Raw genomic sequence first — 20,946 nt, 5'->3', positions numbered from 1 at the left:
AAACAGGACCTACATTACTCAGGAGAAAAAGGCACTCCCAGGACACAAGCCTATGAAAGACAGGCTAACTCTAATGTTGTGTAGTAATGCTAGTGGGAATTGCAAAGTGAAGCCTTTACTCGTGTATCACTCTGAAACTCCTAGAGTGTTCAAGAAAAACAATATTGTCAAGACTAAACTGTGTGTGATGTGGAGAGCAAACAGTAAAGCATGGGTCACTAGAGACATGTTTACTGACTGGTTCTATGATGTGTTTGGCTCCACTGTGAAACAGTACCTCCTGGAAAATAAATTGGACCTCAAGTGCCTCCTGGTAATGGACAACGCTCCTGCTCATCCTCATGACTTGCAAGAGCAAATTGCATGGTAGTTGAGCTTCATCAAAGTGAAGTTCTTGCGTCCTAATACCACTCCTCTCCTCCAGCCCATGGACCAGCAGGTCATTTCAAATTTCAAAAAACTGTACACCAGAGCAGGGTTTCAAAAGTGCTTTGAAGTGACCTCAGACACTGAATTGATCCTAAGAGAGTTCTGGAAAGATCACTTCAGTATCCTCAGTTGCATAAACTTAATAGGTAAGGCTTGGGAGGGAGTGACCTTCAGGACTTTGGACTCTGCTTGGAGAAAATTGTGGCCACAATGTGTACAAGAGAGGGATTTTGAAGGGTTTGGGGCTAACACTAAGGAGCCTATGCCAGTTATGGAATCTATTGTGGCATTGGGGAAGTCCATGGGGTTGGAGGTTTGTGGCGAGGATGTGGAAGAGTTGGTGGAGGACGACGATGAAGAGCTAACAACTACAGAGCTGCAAGAGCTTCAGGTGCAACAGTAACAGACCAAAGCTCAGGGATTTCCTTCAGAGATGGAGCAAGAGAGATGGAGGAAGTTGCCTTTGTCAAAGATTATGGAAATGTGTATAATGTTTACAGAGGTGCAAGCATTTATGGATGAATATTATCCTGACACAGCTGTTGTAAGCCTTATTGGCAACTTGTACAATGACACTTGTGGCCCATTTTAGGGAAATCTTAAAGGGATGCGAAAAACAGAGGTCTCTGGACACACATTTTGCATGACAGGGGTTCAGTGACTCTGAAGCTGGTCCTAGTGGCATTAAAAAACAAAGAAGGGAGGTAACCCCAGAAAAGGACTTATTACCTGAAGTCTTTATGGAAGGGGATTCCCCTTCCAAACAATAGAACACCTGCATCACCTGCCCTCCTACCGTCTCATCACTCATCAACAATTCCACAATAAAGGCAAGTGTCATTTCAGTAATGTTCGTTGTGCATGTAACATTGTGTTCTGTGTAGGAAAACATATATTTCATACAAATTTTTTTTTTTCATACTTTTGGGTGTCTGGAACGGATTAATTGGATTTCCATTATTTCTTATGGGGAAAATTAATTCGGCTAAAAGCTAAATCGATTAAAGCCTAGCTCTCTGGAATGGATTAAAGGCGTTAACTGAGGGTCCACTGTACATTTCTTTAACATCAGTTATAAAAGTGAAATTAACAGAAGAATGACAGTAGATGCAAAACCACAGAGCACTCTGCCATGGGGAAAGGAAGGGAAAGCTTTCCCGTAGTGGTAGGTTGATCAGAAATTCTCAATCATTCTCTATTGCTGCTAGTTTGGATTAGGCCTTAGTCTTTAGCAAAGGAGTTATGCAAACACTATACAATGGCTCAAATATAGATATGAAGGGTTCAGCATTTCATATTACTCAGTTTAAATCAAAGAGGCGACATTAAATCATTTCAGAAAATAAGCTAATAAATTCATTTTCACTGCCATACTGTGTATCCAGGTGTCAGTAACATCAGCAATGACCAAATTTGGTCTAATTTAAAGCTATAATACACAACATCCACATTCAAATTAACACAATAATTTGCCTGAATGTAGTCAGTGCTCTCCTCATTCATCAAAAAATTTCTAATAAATATTCACCTTAAAGTACCAACTTAATTTTGTCACAAGAGAATCTACAGTACTTCATGTTTAACCCTTTCAGTGTCATGACCCCCACTCACAAACTTGCTCCCAGAGTCAAAGAATTTAAAAAAAAAAAAAATTATGAAATGATAAAGAATTTTTTTTCTGAAGGTAAAGAAACCAAAAATATGAAATTTGATGGAAAACTTATGGAATTAATAGTCTCTAGAGGTCTCGGCAATATTTAAGCATCAGTAATTTCACCTACCTTACACTCTATTTTTGGTTACTTCCATTGCTCCAGTCAACCAAACTCGTAGCTATTGCACTAGCACTCCTATCGAATGAGTACAAGAAACCTCCCATTTACCTATTTCAACTACCCAATAAAGTTATCAGAAATCGGTAATCTGGCCAATTTCACACAAAATTCAACAATTGCCAATTTAACCTTTTGAGGGTCGACAGGCCCTCTCCGAAACTCGTTCTCAGGGTCGGCCAAATTTAAAAAAAAAAAAATTATTTTCTCTTATGAAAAGATAGAGAATCTTTTCCCGATCATAACGACACCAAAAGTTTGAAATTTGATAGAAAACTTACGGAATTATGCTCTCGCAAAGTTAGCGGTCTCGGCGATGTTTACGCATCGGCGATTTTGCCCACTTTGAGCCCCATTTTCGGCCAATTTCACTGTACTAGTCGACAAAAAACATGAATATTTCGCTAGAACTCCATTTTTTCTATCAAATGGGTGCAAGAAACCACCCATTTATAAATTCAACTATCCAGTACAGTGGTCAGAATTTAGCAATTTTGCCAATTTCACACAAATTTCAAAAGATGCCAATTTCCGAATAGGGTCCAGAATAAACAAGAAAGACATTCCTGGCACTAAAATGACATTTCCTCTAGTCATTAGTCACGTCTCAAGGCCCCTCTTATATTCTTTTGCTTTCCAGTTTGAATTTTTATTTTCACAAAAAATATAAGATTTACTCTTATGCAGACTACTGCATTAGTGTAAAAAATGGTATAAATATTATTGGTGCACTTGTGAAAGAATATTAGACTCACCAGTTGACGTGTATTGCACGCTTGGCACGATTTGTTTACTTTTGAAGTTTGGTAAAAATCGAACATTTCTGCTACTTTGAGCTCAATTTCAAGGCACCTTTCATTGTAAAACCAGTCAAAATCATCTCAATTTCAGTAATATGTCTTCCATTCTATAAAATGAGACCAAGAAAACTAGAATACAACAATAAATACCATACGAAAATACACTGCAAAGTCGCTGATTTATTAAAAAAAAATGGTCAAAGTTTTTTTTTTCTCATTATGCACTGTGTGCTGCAGGATTTTTTTTTAGACTGTGCACACTGACCACATAGACCCATTCTTTCATATGAAGGCCTACCAGCTTTCTCCCACTAGATTTGAGGCCTCTAGAATTTATGAGTACTAGTACGTCAAAAACCCCTACGCGTAAGACGTACTAGTACGACGAAAACCCTCAAAGGGTTAAAAATAGGGTCCAGAATAAACAATGTAGACATTCCAGGCATTAAATAAACATTTCCTCTGCTCCTTAGTCACATTTCCAGGCCCCTCTTATATTACGCTTGCTTTTAATTTTGAATTTTTATTCACACACACACACAAAGAGAAAAATTTACTTTCATGTATACTACTGCATTATTGTAATAATTGTATAAAACATGTCAATGCATTCCTAAATGTGTATCAGACTGGCCAGTTGGACATATATTGGACAAATGACGTGTGTACAGTGGACCTCCGGTTATCGGCCAACTCAGTTACTGGCGGGTTTTTTGGCGCCCGGTTATCGGCCATTCGCTCGGTTATCGGCGCTTTTAGACACGTCCATCCACCGGCTGGGGCAGCTTGCGCTTCAGTTTGGCTTTGTCTCTTGGTGGCTGAGGAGGCTTCTGCTCATACATCCAAACATTTCATTTGTTTACCATTGTTTTTAGTGGTTTTTCTTGCAGTGCAACTGTGAAATAAGTAAAGATGGCTCCAAAGAAAGTTCCTAGTAAAGTTCCTGTGGTAAAGAAAGTGAGAAACACCATGGAATTTAAGCATGAAGTGATAGAAAAGTTTGAGAGTGGTATGAAGGTGGTGGAACTTGCCAGGATGTACAGCAAGAATAAATTAACAATTACATCCATCCTGGCAAAGAAAGAACAAATCAAAGATGCTAATGTTGCAAAAGGAGTAACTTTTCTAACTAAACAAAGGACACTGATAATGGAAGATATGGAAAAGTTATTATTATTGTGGATTAAGGAAAAATAACTAGTGGGAGACTGTGTAGTGGAGTCTACTATTTGTGAGAAAGCAAAGCAGTTGCATGAGGATCTTGCAAAGAAAATGCCTGGAACAAGTCCTGCAGTTTGTGAATTTAGGGCCAGCAATGGATGATTTGATAGATTTAAGAAGCGTAGTGGCATACACAGTGTTGTAAGGCATAGTGAGGCTGCAAGTTCTGACAAACGTGCAGCTGAACAGAATGTTCACGAATTCCAGGACTATGTAAAGGCTGAAGGATTTGAACCCCAACAAGTTTTGAATTGTGACAAAACAGGCCTGTTTTGGAAGAAAATGCCAAAGAGGACCTACATTACCCAGGAGGAAAAGGTACTGCCAGGACACAAGCCTTCAGAGACTAAAGAGGTGTGTGCAATTTGGACCAGGGTGCAAGCTTTTGTAGAGAAACACCACCCTGACAAAGCTGAAACAAGCTACATCTGCAACATGTTCTGTGACAAAACCCTGTCCCACTTCAGGGAAATCTTAAAGAGATGCCAGAAACAGAGCACTCTGGACAGTTATTTTGTGAGACAGGGGGTCCAGTGACTCAAGCTGGTTCTAGTGGCATTAAAAGACAGAGAAGGGAAGTAACCCCAGAGAAGGCATTACAGTGGTCCCTCAACAGTCGTCCGGCCTGAAAGTCGTCCATTTCGGAAATAGTCCTGATTTTTCGCCAAAATATTGACTCGGAAATGGTCCGGTAACTCGCTAATAGTCCTTCGTCCCGGAGGCGTACTCACAGTCTGAGCCGCCTCCAGCCGCCTCGGCCTTTCCTTCCCAGCCAGTGTGCCATTGTTTACCAGTGAGCGACGGTCCCCTCACGTGCTCCAGCGAAATATTTCATATTTCATTTATTTTAGAGCTTGCAAGTTATTTAAGTGCTAAATAAGCTACCATGGCTCCAAAGAAAGCTCCTAGTGCCAAGCCTTTGGTAAAGAAGGCGAGAAATACGACTGAATTTAAGAAAAACATAATTGAACAATATGATAGTGGTGTACGTGTGGGCGAACTGGCCAGGATGTATAACAAATCCCGTACATCATAGCCAAGAAAAAGGAAATCATGGATGCTGTTGTTGCAAAGGGGGTATATATGCTGACAAAAATGAGATCACCAGTACTCGAAGATGTTGAGAAGTTGTTATTGGTGTGGATAAATGAGAAACAATTAGCAGGAGATAGTCTTATGACGTCGCTTATTTGTGAAAAGGCTAGGCAGTTGCACGACGATTTGGTAAAGAAATTGCCTGCAACTAGTGATGATGTGAGTGAATTTAAGGCCAGCAAAGGCTGGTTTGAGAGATTTAAGAAGCGTACTGGCATACACAGTGTGGTAAGGCATGGTGAGGCTGCCAGTTCGGACCACAAGGCGGCTGAAAAATATGTGCATGAATTCCAGGAGTACACAGAGGCTGAAGGACTGAAACCTGAACAAGTGTTCAATTGTGATGAAACAGGCCTCTTTTGGAAGAAAATGCCAAAGAGGACCTACATTACTCAGGAAGAAAAGGCACTGCCAGGACACAAGCCTATGAAAGACAGGCTGACGCTCATGTTCTGTGCTAATGCTAGTGGGGATTTCAAACTGAAGCCATTACTAGTGTACCATTCTGAAAATCCCAGTGTGTTCAGGAAAAACAATGTTATGAAGAGTAAATTGTGTGTTTTGGAAATCTAATAGTAAGGCATGGGTCACGAGGGAAATTTTTGTTTACCTGGAGTTTACCTGGAGAGAGTTCCGGGGGTCAACGCCCCCACGGCCCGGTCTGTGACCAGGGCTCCTGGTGGATCAGAGCCTGATCAACCAGGCTGTTGCTGCTGGCTGCACGCAAACCAACGTACGAGCCACAGCCTGGCTGGTCAGGAACCGACTTTAGGTGCTTGTCCAGTGCCAGCTTGAAGACTGCCAGGGGTCTCTTGGTAATCCCCCTTATGTATGCTGGGAGGCAGTTGAACAGTCTCGGGCCCCTGACACTTATTGTATGGTCTCTTAACGTGCTAGTGACACCCCTGCTTTTCATTGGGGGGATGTTGCATCGTCTGCCAAGTCTTTTGCTTTCGTAGTGAGTGATTTTCGTGTGCAAGTTCGGTACTAGTCCCTCTAGGATTTTCCAGGTGTATATAATCATGTATCTCTCCCTCCTGCGTTCCAGGGAATACAGGTTTAGGAACCTCAAGCGCTCCCAGTAATTGAGGCATTTTATCTCCGTTATGCGCGCCGTGAAAGTTCTCTGTACATTTTCTAGGTCGGCAATTTCACCTGCCTTGAAAGGTGCTGTGGCTGACATCCTTGTCTATGTCGGATATGAGGATGAGGAAGAAGATGGGAGCGAGTACTGTGCCTTGTGGAACAGAGCTTTTCACCGTAGCTGCCTCGGACTTTACTCTGTTGACGACTACTCTCTGTGTTCTGTTAGTGAGGAAATTATAGATCCATCGACCGACTTTTCCTGTTATTCCTTTAGCACGCATTTTGTGTGCTATTACGCCATGGTCACACTTGTCGAAGGCTTTTGCAAAGTCTGTATATATTACATCTGCATTCTTTTTATCTTCTAGTGCATTTAGGACCTTGTCGTAGTGATCCAATAGTTGAGACAGACAGGAGCGACCTGTTCTAAACCCACGTTGCCCTGGGTTGTGTAACTGATGGGTTTCTAGATGGGTGGTGATCTTGCTTCTTAGGACCCTTTCAAAGATTTTTATGATATGGGATGTTAGTGCTATTTTTCTGTAGTTCTTTGCTGTTGCTTTACTGCCCCCTTTGTGGAGTGGGGCTATGTCTGTTGTTTTTAGTAACTGTGGGACGACCCCCGTGTCCATGCTCCCTCTCCATAGGATGGAAAAGGCTTCTTGCAGTTCTTGATGAACACGGAGTTCCATGAGTCTGGCCCTGGGGCAGAGTGCATGGGCATGTCATTTATCGCCTGTTCGAAGTCATTTGGCATCAGGATAACATCGGATAGGCTTGTGTTAACCAATTTTTTTGGCTCTCATAAAAAATTCATTTTGATCTTCGACTCTCAGTCTGGTTAGCGGCTTGCTAAAAACAGTGGTTCAATGAAGTGTTTGGCCCTAGTGTGAAGAATTACCTCCCGGAAAAGAAATTGGATCTCAAGTGCCTCCTAGTAATGAACAATGCACCTGCTCATCCTCCAAACTTGGATGACCTAATTCTGAAGGAGTTTGGGTTCATCACAGTAAAGTTCTTGCCCCTGAATACCACTCCTCTCCTCCAACCCATGGACCAGCAGGTCATTGCAAGCTTTAAAAAACTCTACACCAAAGCAATGTTTGAAAAGTGCTTGAATGTGACCTCAGACACTCACTTGACCCTACGAGATTTTTGGAAAGAACATTTCAGTACTCTCCATTGCATAAACCTTATAGGTAAGGCTTGGGAGGGAGTGACTACCAGGACTTTGAACAATGCTTGGAGAAAATTGTGGCCAGATTGTGTCCACAAGAGGGATTTTGAAGGGTTTGGGGCTGACCCTGATGAGCCTATGTCAGTTGGTAAATCCATTGTGGCACTGGGGACTTCCATGAGGTTGGATGTGAGTTTGGAGGATGTGGAAGAGTTGGTGGAGGACCACAACGAAGAGCTAACCACTGAGGAGCTGCAAGAGCTTCAGCAGGAACAGCAACAGATCGCAGCTCAGAATCTTGCTGCAGAGGAGGAGGAAGAGAGATGGAGGAAGGTGCCTTCTTCAGAATTTAAGGAGATTTTTGAAATGTGGGGTAGGATGGAAAGATTTATGGAGAAACATCACCCAGAGAAGGATGTTGCAAGCCATATCGGCAACTTGTACAGTGACAGAGTCTTGGCCCATTTTAGGGAAGTTTTAAAGAGACGCCAGAAACAGAGCTCTCTGGACAGTTTTTTTGCGAGACAGGACTCCAGTGACTCTCAAGGTGGTCCTAGTGGCATTAAGAAACAGAGAAGAGAAGTAACCCCAGAAAAGCAATTGGTACCCGAGGTGTTGATGGAAGGAGATTCCCTTTCCAAACAGTAATTCATCCAATCAGTTTCCATCTCCAGTCTTCCATACACAAAGAAGAATTGCCAATAAAGGTAAGTGTTATTCTGTTAATGTTTAATTCATCATGTGCCACTGTTTATGTATTATATCTATATTTCATGTAAAAAAATTTTTTTGTTTTAATACTTCTGGGTGTCAGGAACGGATTAATGAAATTTACATTATTTCTTATGGGGAAAATTGATTCGTAAATCGTCCATTTCGATAATAGTCCCACTTCCAGGAACGGATTATGGACGATTATTGAGGGACCACTGTATTACCTAAAGTCTTCATGGAGGGGGATTCCCCTTCCAAACACTAACTCTTCCCTCTTTCCTATCTTCCAGAAGCCAGCATTAGCCTTCAATAAAGGTACGTAATACTTACATAATTGTATTTTTTTTTCGCGAATATTTTTGTTGGGAACGAATTAATTTTATTTTCATTAATTCTTACGGGAAATATTAATTCAGTTATCGGCCATTTCGGATATCACCCGACCTTCAGGAACGGATTGCAGCCGAAAACCGGGGGCCCACTGTACTCTGAAATATTGGCAAAAATTGAACATTTCCGTTACTTAAAGCTCAATTTCAAGTTACTTTCAGTCCTAAAACCAATCAAAATCATCTCTATTTCTGTAATATATTGTCCATTCTATCAAACAAGACCAGGAAACCGAGAATACAGCCATAAAAAACAAACGAAAATACACCGCAAATTTACTGTTTTAAACCAAAAAAAGTTAGTTTTTTTCATTATGCACTGCATGATTTTTTTTTTTACATAATGCACACTTACTCCATAGACCCATCCTCTCATATCTAGGCCCAAATTTACCGCTCACAGCTTATCTGAGTGAGCTGAGCTCATGGTGTCATACTACAGGACCGACACTGGCTTCAAAGCTGTGATATGACGGGACAGATACTGAAAGGGTTAATGATAATAGATTCAAAATACATTTCTAAGGACATTTTTTTTAACACACCAGCCATCTCCCACCAAGGTAGGGTTACCCAAATGAGCAAACACATTCTCCATTATAAATTAAATAGCTGAAGAATTACACACATGTACATCTGGCTATCTTAATTCGTAGACATTCTGTCATCCAGTGGCTTTATCAAGAAAATAAAAGAACAATATGAAGACTGTAGAAGTACATACTGGATGGCAAAACATCTACAAATTAAAGATACTCAGATGTTGCCCGTGCCTAATTCTTCTTGTCTGTATTGTATACCATTCATATACAATTCAATAGCTGTCTTGCTATAGATGCATAAACATCACAGTTCAAGAGTATCTTAAGTGCAATTTCACCACCCCTCCTTCAGTGCAGGACTCATGTCTGGTTAACTAGTTTCCCTGAATCTCTTCATTAACCCGTAAATGGTCCAAATGTGTATATACGTTCATAACCCCAGTGCCCAGAATATTTTCAAAAATAAAAAAAAATGCTTTTTTTTTAATGAAAATAAAGAGAACATTTTTCTAAGTGTTACAGGAAAAAAAAAATTAGGGTCAGTACTTACAGAGATATGAGGCCAAGAAGTTGGCACTGGATGCTCACGTGACAGCAACATCGAGTCCTGCTGCTTGCAGAAGTGTTGCCAATATACCGTTTTTTCTATTTTTCATATTTTATATAATTTTTATGTTCTGATAATTACAATTGATACTAGTTCTTGTCATTTCATAACCAATCTTTGTGCTGACACTAGTATTAGGTACTGAAATTGGACTCAAATTGTCACAAACACACTGGCAGATGGACATTTACACCTGCCTTGGCAATTTACTATTGACCTGGAATATATACAAAGTATTTATAGGTCTCAGAAATGTTTTGGATATGTGGAAGTATATTATTATATTATTATTATATTATATTATTATATTACTTATACTTACACTTAGCTCACACTACACATACAATTTTTTTTTTTTCAACAAGTCGGCCGTCTCCCACCGAGGCAGGGTGACCCAAAAAAGAAAATACTTTCATCATCATTCAACACTTTCACCACACTCACACATTATCACTGCTTTTGCAGAGGTGCTCAGAATACAACAGTTTAGAAGCATATACGTATAAAGATACACAACATATCCCTCCAAACTGCCAATATCCCAAACCCCTCCTTTAAAGTGCAGGCATTGTACTTCCCATTGTACACGTTTATTTATACACACTCATCTGAGTTTTCTTTTATTTTATCTTAATAGTTCTTGGTCTTATTACTTTTCCTTTTATATCCATTGGGAAGTGGAATAAGAATTTTTCCTCCGTAAGCCATGCGTGTTGTAAAAGTCAATTAAAATGCCGGGAACAATGGGCTAGTAACCCCTTTTTCTGTAAAGATTACTAAAAAGAATAAGAAGAAAATTGTCAAAGTGGGAAAGTCTGAATGTGCGTGGACGTTGTGCAAATGATAAGAAAGAGATGATTGTGGATGTTATGAATGAGAAGAAACTGGATGTCCTGACTTTAAGTGAAACAAAGCTGAAGGGGCTGGGAGAGTGTCAATGGAGAGGAATAAATGGGATTAGGTCAGGGGTTTCAAATAGAGTTAGAGCTCAAGAAGGAGTAGCAATAATGTTCAAGGATAAGCTATGGCAGGAAAAGAGGGACTACAAATGTATTAATTCAAGGATTAAGTGGAGTAAAATAAAGATTGGATGTGAAAAGTGGGTTATAGTCAGCGTGTATGCACCTGCAGAAGAGAGAAGTGTAGAGGAGAGAGAGAGATTTTGGGAAATGTTGAGTGAATGCATGGGGAGTTTTGAATCAAGTGTGAGAGTAATGGTGGTTGGGGATTTCAATGCTAAAGTGGGTAAAAATGTTATGGAGGGAGTAGAAGCAAAATTTGGGGTGCCAGGGGTAAATGTAAATGGGGAGCCTTTAATTGAGCTATGTGTAGAAAGAAATTTGGTAATAAGTAATACATATTTTATGAAAAAGAGGATAAATAAATATACAAGGTATGATGTAGCACGTAATGAAAGTAGTTTGTTAGATTATGTATTGGTGGATAAAAGGTTGATGGGTAGGCTCCAGGATGTACATGTTTATAGAGGGGCAACTGATATATCGGATCATTATTTAATTGTAGCTACAGTTAGAGTAAGAGGTAGATGGGAAAAGAGGAAGGTGGCAACAACAAGTAAGAGGGAGGTGAAAGTGTATAAACTAAGGGAGGACGAAGTTCGGGTGAGATATAAGTGCCTATTGGCAGAAAGGTGGGCTAGTGCAAAGATGAGTAGTGGGGGGGTTGAAGAGGGTTGGAATAGTTTTAAAAATGCAGTATTAGAATGTGGGGCATAAGCTTGTGGTTATAGGAGGGTGGGGGCAGGAGGAAAGAGGAGTGATTGGTGGAATGATGAAGAAAAGGGTGTGATAAAAGACAAAAAGGTAGCTTATGAGAGGTTTTTACAAAGCAGAAGTGTTATAAGAAGAGCAGAGTACATGGAGAGTAAAAGAAAGGTGAAGAGAGTGGTGAGAGAGTGCAAAAGGAGAGGAGATGATAGAGTGGGAGAGGCACTGTCAAGAAATTTTAATGAAAATAAGAAAAAATTTTGGAGTGAGTTAAACAAGTTAACAAAGCGTAGGGAAAGTATGGATCTGTCAGTTAAAAACAGAGTAGGGAAGTTAGTAGATGGGGAGAGGGAGGTATTAGGTAGATGGCAAGAATATTTTGAGGAACTTTTAAATGTTGAAGAAGAAAGGGAGGCGGTAATTTCATGCACTGGCCAGGGAGGTATACCATCTTTAAGGAGTGAAGAAGAGAAGAATGTAAGTGTGGGGGAGGTACGTGAGGCATTACGTAGAATGAAAGGGGGTAAAGCAGCTGGAACTGATGGAATCAAGACAGAAATGTTAAAAGCATGGGGGGGGGATGTAGTGTTGGAGTGGTTGGTACTTTTGTTTAATAAATGTATGAAAGAGGGGAAGGTACCAAGGGATTGGCGGAGAGCATGTATAATCCCTTAATATAAAGAGAAAGGGGACAAAAGAGATTGTAAAAATTATAGAGGAATAAGTTTACTGAGTATACCAGGAAAAGTATACTTATTTATTTTTTTTTATTATCACACCGGCCGATTCCCATCAAGGCAGGGTGGCCCGAAAAAGAAAAACTTTCACCATCATTCACTCCATCACTGTCTTGCCAGAAGGGTGCTTTACACTACAGTTTTTAAACTGCAACATTAACACCCCTCCTTCAGAGTGCAGGCACTGTACTTCCCATCTCCAGGACTCAAGTCCGGCCTGCCGGTTTCCCTGAATCCCTTCATAAATGTTACTTTGCTCACACTCCAACAGCACGTCAAGTATTAAAAACCATTTGTCTCCATTCACTCCTATCAAACACGCTCACGCATGCCTGCTGGAAGTCCAAGCCCCTCGCACACAAAACCTCCTTTACCCCCTCCCTCCAACCCTTCCTAGGCCGACCCCTACCCCGCCTTCCTTCCACTACAGACTGATACACTCTTGAAGTCATTCTGTTTCGCTCCATTCTCTCTACATGTCCGAACCACCTCAACAACCCTTCCTCAGCCCTCTGGACAACAGTTTTGGTAATCCCGCACCTCCTCCTAACTTCCAAACTACGAATTCTCTGCATTATATTCACACCACACATTGCCCTCAGACATGACATCTCCACTGCCTCCAGCCTTCTCCTCGCTGCAACATTCATCACCCACGCTTCACACCCATATAAGAGCGTTGGTAAAACTATACTCTCATACATTCCCCTCTTTGCCTCCAAGGACAAAGTTCTTTGTCTCCACAGACTCCTAAGTGCACCACTCACTCTTTTTCCCTCATCAATTCTATGATTCACCTCATCTTTCATAGACCCATCCGCTGACACGTCCACTCCCAAATATCTGAATACGTTCACCTCCTCCATACTCTCTCCTTCCAATCTGATATTCAATCTTTCATCACCTAATCTTTTTGTTATCCTCATAACCTTACTCTTTCCTGTATTCACCTTTAATTTTCTTCTTTTGCACACCCTACCAAATTCATCCACCAATCTGCAACTTCTCTTCAGAATCTCCCAAGAGCACAGTGTCATCAGCAAAGAGCAGCTGTGACAACTCCCACTTTGTGTGTGATTCTTTATCTTTTAACTCCACGCCTCTTGCCAAGACCCTCGCATTTACTTCTCTTACAACCCCATCTATAAATATATTAAACAACCACGGTGACATCACACATCCTTGTCTAAGGCCTACTTTTACTGGGAAAAAATTTCCCTCTTTCCTACATACTCTAACTTGAGCCTCACTATCCTCGTAAAAACTCTTCACTGCTTTCAGTAACCTACCTCCTACACCATACACTTGCAACATCTGCCACATTGCCCCCCTATCCACCCTGTCATACGCCTTTTCCAAATCCATAAATGCCACAAAGACCTCTTTAGCCTTATCTAAATACTGTTCACTTATATGTTTCACTGTAAACACCTGGTCCACACACCCCCTACCTTTCCTAAAGCCTCCTTGTTCATCTGCTATCCTATTCTCCGTCTTACTCTTAATTCTTTCAATTATAACTCTACCATACACTTTACCAGGTACACTCAACAGACTTATCCCCCTATAGTTTTTGCACTCTCTTTTATCCCCTTTGCCTTTATACAAAGGAACTATGCATGCTCTCTGCCAATCCCTAGGTACCTTACCCTCTTCCATACATTTATTAAATAATTGCACCAACCACTCCAAAACTATATCCCCACCTGCTTTTAACATTTCTATCTTTATCCCATCAATCCCGGCTGCCTTACCCCCTTTCATTTTACCTACTGCCTCACGAACTTCCCCCACACTCACAACTGGCTCTTCCTCACTCCTACAAGATGTTATTCCTCCTTGCCCTATACACGAAATCACAGCTTCCCTATCTTCATCAACATTTAACAATTCCTCAAAATATTCCTTCCATCTTCCCAATACCTCTAACTCTCCATTTAATAACTCTCCTCTCCTATTTTTAACTGACAAATCCATTTGTTCTCTAGGCTTTCTTAACTTGTTAATCTCACTCCAAAACTTTTTCCTATTTTCAACAAAATTTGTTGATAACATCTCACCCACTCTCTCATTTGCTCTCTTTTTACACTGCTTCACCACTCTCTTAACTTCTCTCTTTTTCTCCATATACTCTTCCCTCCTTGCATCACTTCTACTTTGTAAAAACTTCTCATATGCTAACTTTTTCTCCCTTACTACTCTCTTTACATCATCATTCCACCAATCGCTCCTCTTCCCTCCTGCACCCACTTTCCTGTAACCACAAACTTCTGCTGAACACTCTAACACTACATTTTTAAACCTACCCCATACCTCTTCGACCCCATTGCCTATGCTCTCATTAGCCCATCTATCCTCCAATAGCTGTTTATATCTTACCCTAACTGCCTCCTCTTTTAGTTTATAAACCTTCACCTCTCTCTTCCCTGATGCTTCTATTCTCCTTGTATCCCATCTACCTTTTACTCTCAGTGTAGCTACAACTAGAAAGTGATCTGATATATCTGTGGCCCCTCTATAAACATGTACATCCTGAAGTCTACTCAACAGTCTTTTATCTACCAATACATAATCCAACAAACTACTGTCGTTTCGCCCTACATCATATCGTGTATACTTATTTATCCTCTTTTTCTTAAAATATGTATTACCTATAACTAAACCCCTTTCTATACAAAGTTCAATCAAAGGGCTCCCATTATCATTTACACCTGGCACCCCAAACTTACCTACCACACCCTCTCTAAAAGTTTCTCCTACTTTAGCATTCAAGTCCCCTACCACAATTACTCTCTCACTTGGTTCAAAGGCTCCTATACATTCACTTAACATCTCCCAAAATCTCTCTCTCTCCTCTGCATTCCTCTCTTCTCCAGGTGCATACACGCTTATTATGACCCACTTCTCGCATCCAACCTTTACTTTAATCCACATAATTCTTGAATTTACACATTCATATTCTCTTTTCTCCTTCCATAACTGATCATTTAACATTACTGCTACCCCTTCCTTTGCTCTAACTCTCTCAGATACTCCAGATTTAATCCCATTTATTTCCCCCCACTGAAACTCTCCTACCCCCTTCAGCTTTGTTTCGCTTAGGGCCAGGACATCCAACTTCTTTTCATTCATAACATCAGCAATCATCTGTTTCTTGTCATCCGCACTACATCCACGCACATTTAAGCAACCCAGTTTTATAAAGTTTTTCTTCTTCTCTTTTTTAGTAATTGTATACAGGAGAAGGGGTTACTAGCCCATTGCTCCCGGCATTTTAGTCGCCTCATACGACACGCATGGCTTACGGAGGAAAGATTCTTTTCCACTTCCCCATGGACAATAGAAGAAATAAAAAAGAACAAGAGCTATTTAGAAAAAGGAGAAAACCTAGATGTATGTATATATATATATGCATGTGCGTGTCTGTGAAGTGTGACCAAAGTGTAAGTAGGAGTAGCAAGATATCCCTGTTATCTTAGCGTGTTTATGAGACAGAAAAAGAAACCAGCAATCCTACCATCATGCAAAACAGTTACAGGTTTTTGTTTCACAGTCATCTGGCAGGACGGTAGTACTTCCCTGGGTGGTTGCTGTCTACCAACCTACTACTACAGTAGGGTTATAATTGAAAGAATTAGAGGTAAGACAGAATGTAGGATTGTGGATGAGCAAGGAGGCTTCAGAGTGGGTAGGGGATGTGTAGATCAAGTGTTTACATTGAAGCATATATGAGAACAGTATTTAGATAAAGGTAGGCAAGTTTTTATTGCATTTATGGATTTAGAAAAGGCATATGATAGAGTTGATAGAGGAGCAATGTGGCAGATATTGCAAGTATATGGAATAGGTGGTAAGTTACTAAATGCTTTTAAGAGTATTTATGAGGATAGTGAGGCTCAGGTTAGGGTGTGTAGAAGAGAGGGAGAATACTTCCCGGTAAAAGTAGGTCTTAGACAGGGATGTGTAATGTCACCATGGTTGTTTAATATATTTATAGATAGGGTAGTAAAAGAAGTAAATGCTAGGGTGTTCGGGAGAGGGGTGGGATTAAATTATGGGGAATCAAATTCAAAACGGGAATTGACACAGTTACTTTTTGCTGATGATACTGTGCTTATGGGAGATTCTAAAGAAAAATTGCAAAGGTAAGTGGATGAGTTTGGGAATGTGTGTAAAGTTAGAAAGTTGAAAGTGAACATAGAAAAGAGTAAGGTGATGAGGGTATCAAATGATTTAGATAAAGAAAAATTGGATATCAAATTGGGGAGGAGGAGTATGGAAGAAGTGAATGTTTTCAGATATTTGGGAGTTGACGTGTCGGCGGATGGATTTATGAAGGATGAGGTTAATCATAGAATTGATGAGGGAAAAAAGCTGAGTGGTGCGTTGAGGTATATGTGGAGTCAAAAAACGCTATCTATGGAGGCAAAGAAGGGAATGTATGAAAGTATAGTGGTACCAACACTCTTATATGGATGTGAAGCTTGGGTGGTAAATGCAGCAGTGAGGAGACGGTTGGAGGCAGTGGAGATGTCCTGTCTAAGGGCAATGTGTGGTGTAAATATTATGCAGAAAATTCGGAGTGTGGAAATTAGGAGAAGGCGTGGAGTTAATAAAAGCATTAGTCAGAGGGCAGAAGAGGGGTTGTTGAGGTGGTTTGGTCATTTAGAGAGAATGGATCAAAGTAGAATGACATGGAAAGTATATAAATCTATAGGGGAAGGAAGGAGGGGTAGGGGTCGTCCTCGAAAGGGTTGGAGAGAGGGGGTAAAGGAGGTTTTGTGGGCGAGGGGCTTGGACTTCCAGCAAGCGTGCGTGAGCGTGTTAGATAGGAGTGAATGGAGACGAATGATACTTGGGACATGACGATCTGTTGGAGTGTGAGCAGGGTAATATTTAGTGAAGGGATTCAGGGAAACCGGTTATTTTCATATAGTCGGACTTGAGTCCTGGAAATGGGAAGTACAATGCCTGAATTTTAAAGGAGGGGTTTGGGATATTGGCAGTTTGGAGGGATATGTTGTGTATCTTTATATGTATATGCTTCTAAACTGTTGTATTCTGAGCACCTCTGCAAAAACAATGATAATGTGTGAGTGTGGTGAAAGTGTTGAATGATGATGAAATCATTTTCTTTTTGGGGATTTTCTTTCTTTTTTGAATCACCCTGCCTCGGTGGGAGATGGCCGACTTCTTGGGAAAAAAAAATTATTATAAGAAGAAGAAGAAGAAGAAGAAGAAGAAGAAGAAGAAGAAGAAGAAGAAGAAGAAGAAGAAGAAGAAGAAGAAGAAGAAGAAGAAGAAGAAGAAGAAGAAGAAGAAGAAGAAGAAGAAGAAGAAGAAGAAGAAGAAGAAGAAGAAGAAGAAGAAGAAGAATACATAATAATAAGTTCCCTTGAAGCATGAAAAACAAGCCTCAGTCCACCCCTGACAGTGACGTGATAAGATGAGATAACATTAGATAAGAGCTGACATTTGACGAGCATACCTGATGGTTCGTGGGAGGGGGGTTAAAGAGGTTTTGTGGGTGAGGGGCTTGGACTTCCAGCAAGCGTGTGTGAGCGTGTTAGATAGGAGTGAATGGAGACGAATGGTATTTGAGACCTGACGAGCTGTTGGAGTGTGAGCAGGGTAATATATAGTGAAGGGATTCAGGGAAACCGATTATTTTTATATAGCCGGACTTGAGTCCTGGAAATGGGAAGTACAATGCTTGCACTTTAAAGGAGGGGTTTGGGATACTGGAAGTTTGGAGAGATGTGTTGTGTATCTTTATACATATATGCTTCTAAACTGTTGTATTCCGAGCACCTCTGCAAAAACAGTGATTATGTGTGAGTGAGGTGAAAGTGTTGAACGATAATTAAAGTATTTTCTTTTTGGGAATTTTTTCTTTCTTTTTGGGTCACCCTGCCTCAGTGGGAGACGGCCAACTTGTATAAAAAAAAACAACTGAGGGTGAGGTGATAAGACTTGATAAGATTAGAGGTGACATTTGATGAGCATCGGCCCTGGCTTTGTTTTCGCTGGTACACAAACATGTCTGTCTGTCTGTGTCAAGCTCCCTGTCTATCTGTAGCTCTCTGTGTCAGAGAAAGCCACAAGACTGCATCATCACGTTTACTCACATCTTCAAGCAGAGTATAGCACTTTGTCTGGATTTTTGGAGTTATCCTAGGTAATTTACACTATGTATACTTGTATTTATGTGTACCTGTGAGACAGACACACAGACAGACAGAGACATAAAAAGACAGACACAGACAAACAAACGGTACACCTTCCATCCGACTTACGACCGTGTTCGGTTCCAAGAAACCGGTCGGAAGTCAAAATGAACGTAAGTTGAACTTTACTACTGAATATCAACATCACATTTTTGTAATGACTTTATTTTATTGTTTTTATTTGGTATTTCATGTTTTACTTTACTTTTTATGCTGTTAGTACTGTATTTTATACTATAAGGTTTAGGATAAACACTGTGTACAACACAAATAGTTGTTTATTTCCCAGAAATTTGGCAAAAAAAAAAACACGGTCGTAAGTCGAGTGGTCGTAAGTCGAGTGGTCGTAAGTCGAGCAGGTCGTAAGTCGGATGGTAGGTGTATTACGTTCCAGAATTGTTTCTCTTTACTTAGGGCATAGGTTATAAAGACATTCTGAAAGGGTGTTGCACAAATGTTGCATATGGGTTATAATCAAGTTTTTTTAAAATTTCCTCGACCACTTATGACCACATCCACCTCAAAGCCATTAAACTCGGGGTCAACATCACTTTCCTCTTAAAATGGGAGAGTTAATACTACATGAAATCAGTGAATCCCAGGTGTTTGCCAAGCTGTTTGCTCTAGCTGGCACTCATTTGAACTGGTGCTCCCACAAAGTACTAAGTGGTCCCAGATTTTTCTTTAATACAGTGCACACTGAGTGTTATGACCCATTCTATGTTGACAAGGCATCTTAAGCCAACCGTGCCATATTTGAAGGCAGGAAAAATAAAACGTTGATATACGTTTGGGGCACTAGCGGTAAGAACGTATATATGTTTGGACCGTTTACGGGTTAATTTTATCTTGCCAAACTCCAACTGCACTTGTCTCTACTCATTCCAACGTAACAAGCTTACACAAGCCTGATGGATACACAAACCCCTAACACCCATAACTACCTCCAAACCTTCCTGGGACAATCCCTACCATTCCTTCCTTCCACCCTAGATTTATACCCCCTCTTGGTTATCCTACTCTGTTCCATTTCCTCTAAATGCCCACAAACCATCTACAAACCTTCTTCACCCCAAGAATTATGCCTTTGGTAACCCTACATCATCTTTTAATTTCTTTGTTCCAAATTCTCTGCCCGATATTTACACCGCACAGCACTTTCAGCCATGAGATTTCAACTGCCTCCAACCTTCTCCTCAATTTTTATTATTTTTTTTTTTATTATCACACCGGCCGATTCCCACCAAGGCAGGGTGGCCCGAAAAAGAAAAACTTTCACCATCATTCACTCCATCACTGTCTTGCCAGAAGGGTGCTTTACACTACAGTTTTTAAACTGCAACATTAACACCCCTCCTTCAGAGTGCAGGCACTGTACTTCCCATCTCCAGGACTCAAGTCCGGCCTGCCGGTTTCCCTGAATCCCTTCATAAATGTTACTTTGCTCACACTCCAACAGCACGTCAAGTATTAAAAACCATTTGTCTCCATTCACTCCTATCAAACACGCTCACGCATGCCTGCTGGAAGTCCAAGCCCCTCGCACACAAAACCTCCTTTACCCCCTCCCTCCAACCCTTCCTAGGCCGACCCCTACCCCGCCTTCCTTCCACTACAGACTGATACACTCTTGAAGTCATTCTGTTTCGCTCCATTCTCTCTACATGTCCGAACCACCTCAACAACCCTTCCTCAGCCCTCTGGACAACAGTTTTGGTAATCCCGCACCTCCTCCTAACTTCCAAACTACGAATTCTCTGCATTATATTCACACCACACATTGCCCTCAGACATGACATCTCCACTGCCTCCAGCCTTCTCCTCGCTGCAACATTCATCACCCACGCTTCACACCCATATAAGAGCGTTGGTAAAACTATACTCTCATACATTCCCCTCTTTGCCTCCAAGGACAAAGTTCTTTGTCTCCACAGACTCCTAAGTGAACCACTCACTCTTTTTCCCTCATCAATTCTATGATTCACCTCATCTTTCATAGACCCATCCGCTGACACGTCCACTCCCAAATATCTGAATACGTTCACCTCCTCCATACTCTCTCCCTCCAATCTGATATTCAATCTTTCATCACCTAATCTTTTTGTTATCCTCATAACCTTACTCTTTCCTGTATTCACCTTTAATTTTCTTCTTTTGCACACCCTACCAAATTCATCCACCAATCTCTGCAACTTCTCTTCAGAATCTCCCAAGAGCACAGTGTCATCGGCAAAGAGCAGCTGTGACAACTCCCACTTTGTGTGTGATTCTTTATCTTTTAACTCCACGCCTCTTGCCAAGACCCTCGCATTTACTTCTCTTACAACCCCATCTATAAATATATTAAACAACCACGGTGACAT

General features: G+C 40.8%; 1 protein-coding gene and 1 long non-coding RNA gene across 8 annotated transcripts in view; one reads left to right on the top strand and one right to left on the bottom strand.

The window, feature by feature from the left end:
- Window positions 1–20,946, bottom strand: part of LOC128697976 (centromere protein F) — a 266,000-nt gene that overhangs the window by 85,341 nt on the left and 159,713 nt on the right. The window lies entirely within an intron of this gene.
- Window positions 17,853–20,946, top strand: part of LOC138854423 (uncharacterized) — a 147,889-nt gene continuing 144,795 nt past the window's right edge. The window contains exon 1 of the long non-coding RNA XR_011393630.1: window positions 17,853–18,534. This is a non-coding gene — a long non-coding RNA (uncharacterized lncRNA). The remainder of the gene's footprint in view (window positions 18,535–20,946) is intronic.

This window comes from Cherax quadricarinatus, chromosome 58 (assembly GCF_038502225.1).
Source record: "Cherax quadricarinatus isolate ZL_2023a chromosome 58, ASM3850222v1, whole genome shotgun sequence".
NCBI lineage: Eukaryota > Metazoa > Arthropoda > Malacostraca > Decapoda > Parastacidae > Cherax > Cherax quadricarinatus.
Note: the sequence above shows the minus strand (reverse complement) of the source record. Positions and strands in the feature narration are given on the sequence as shown.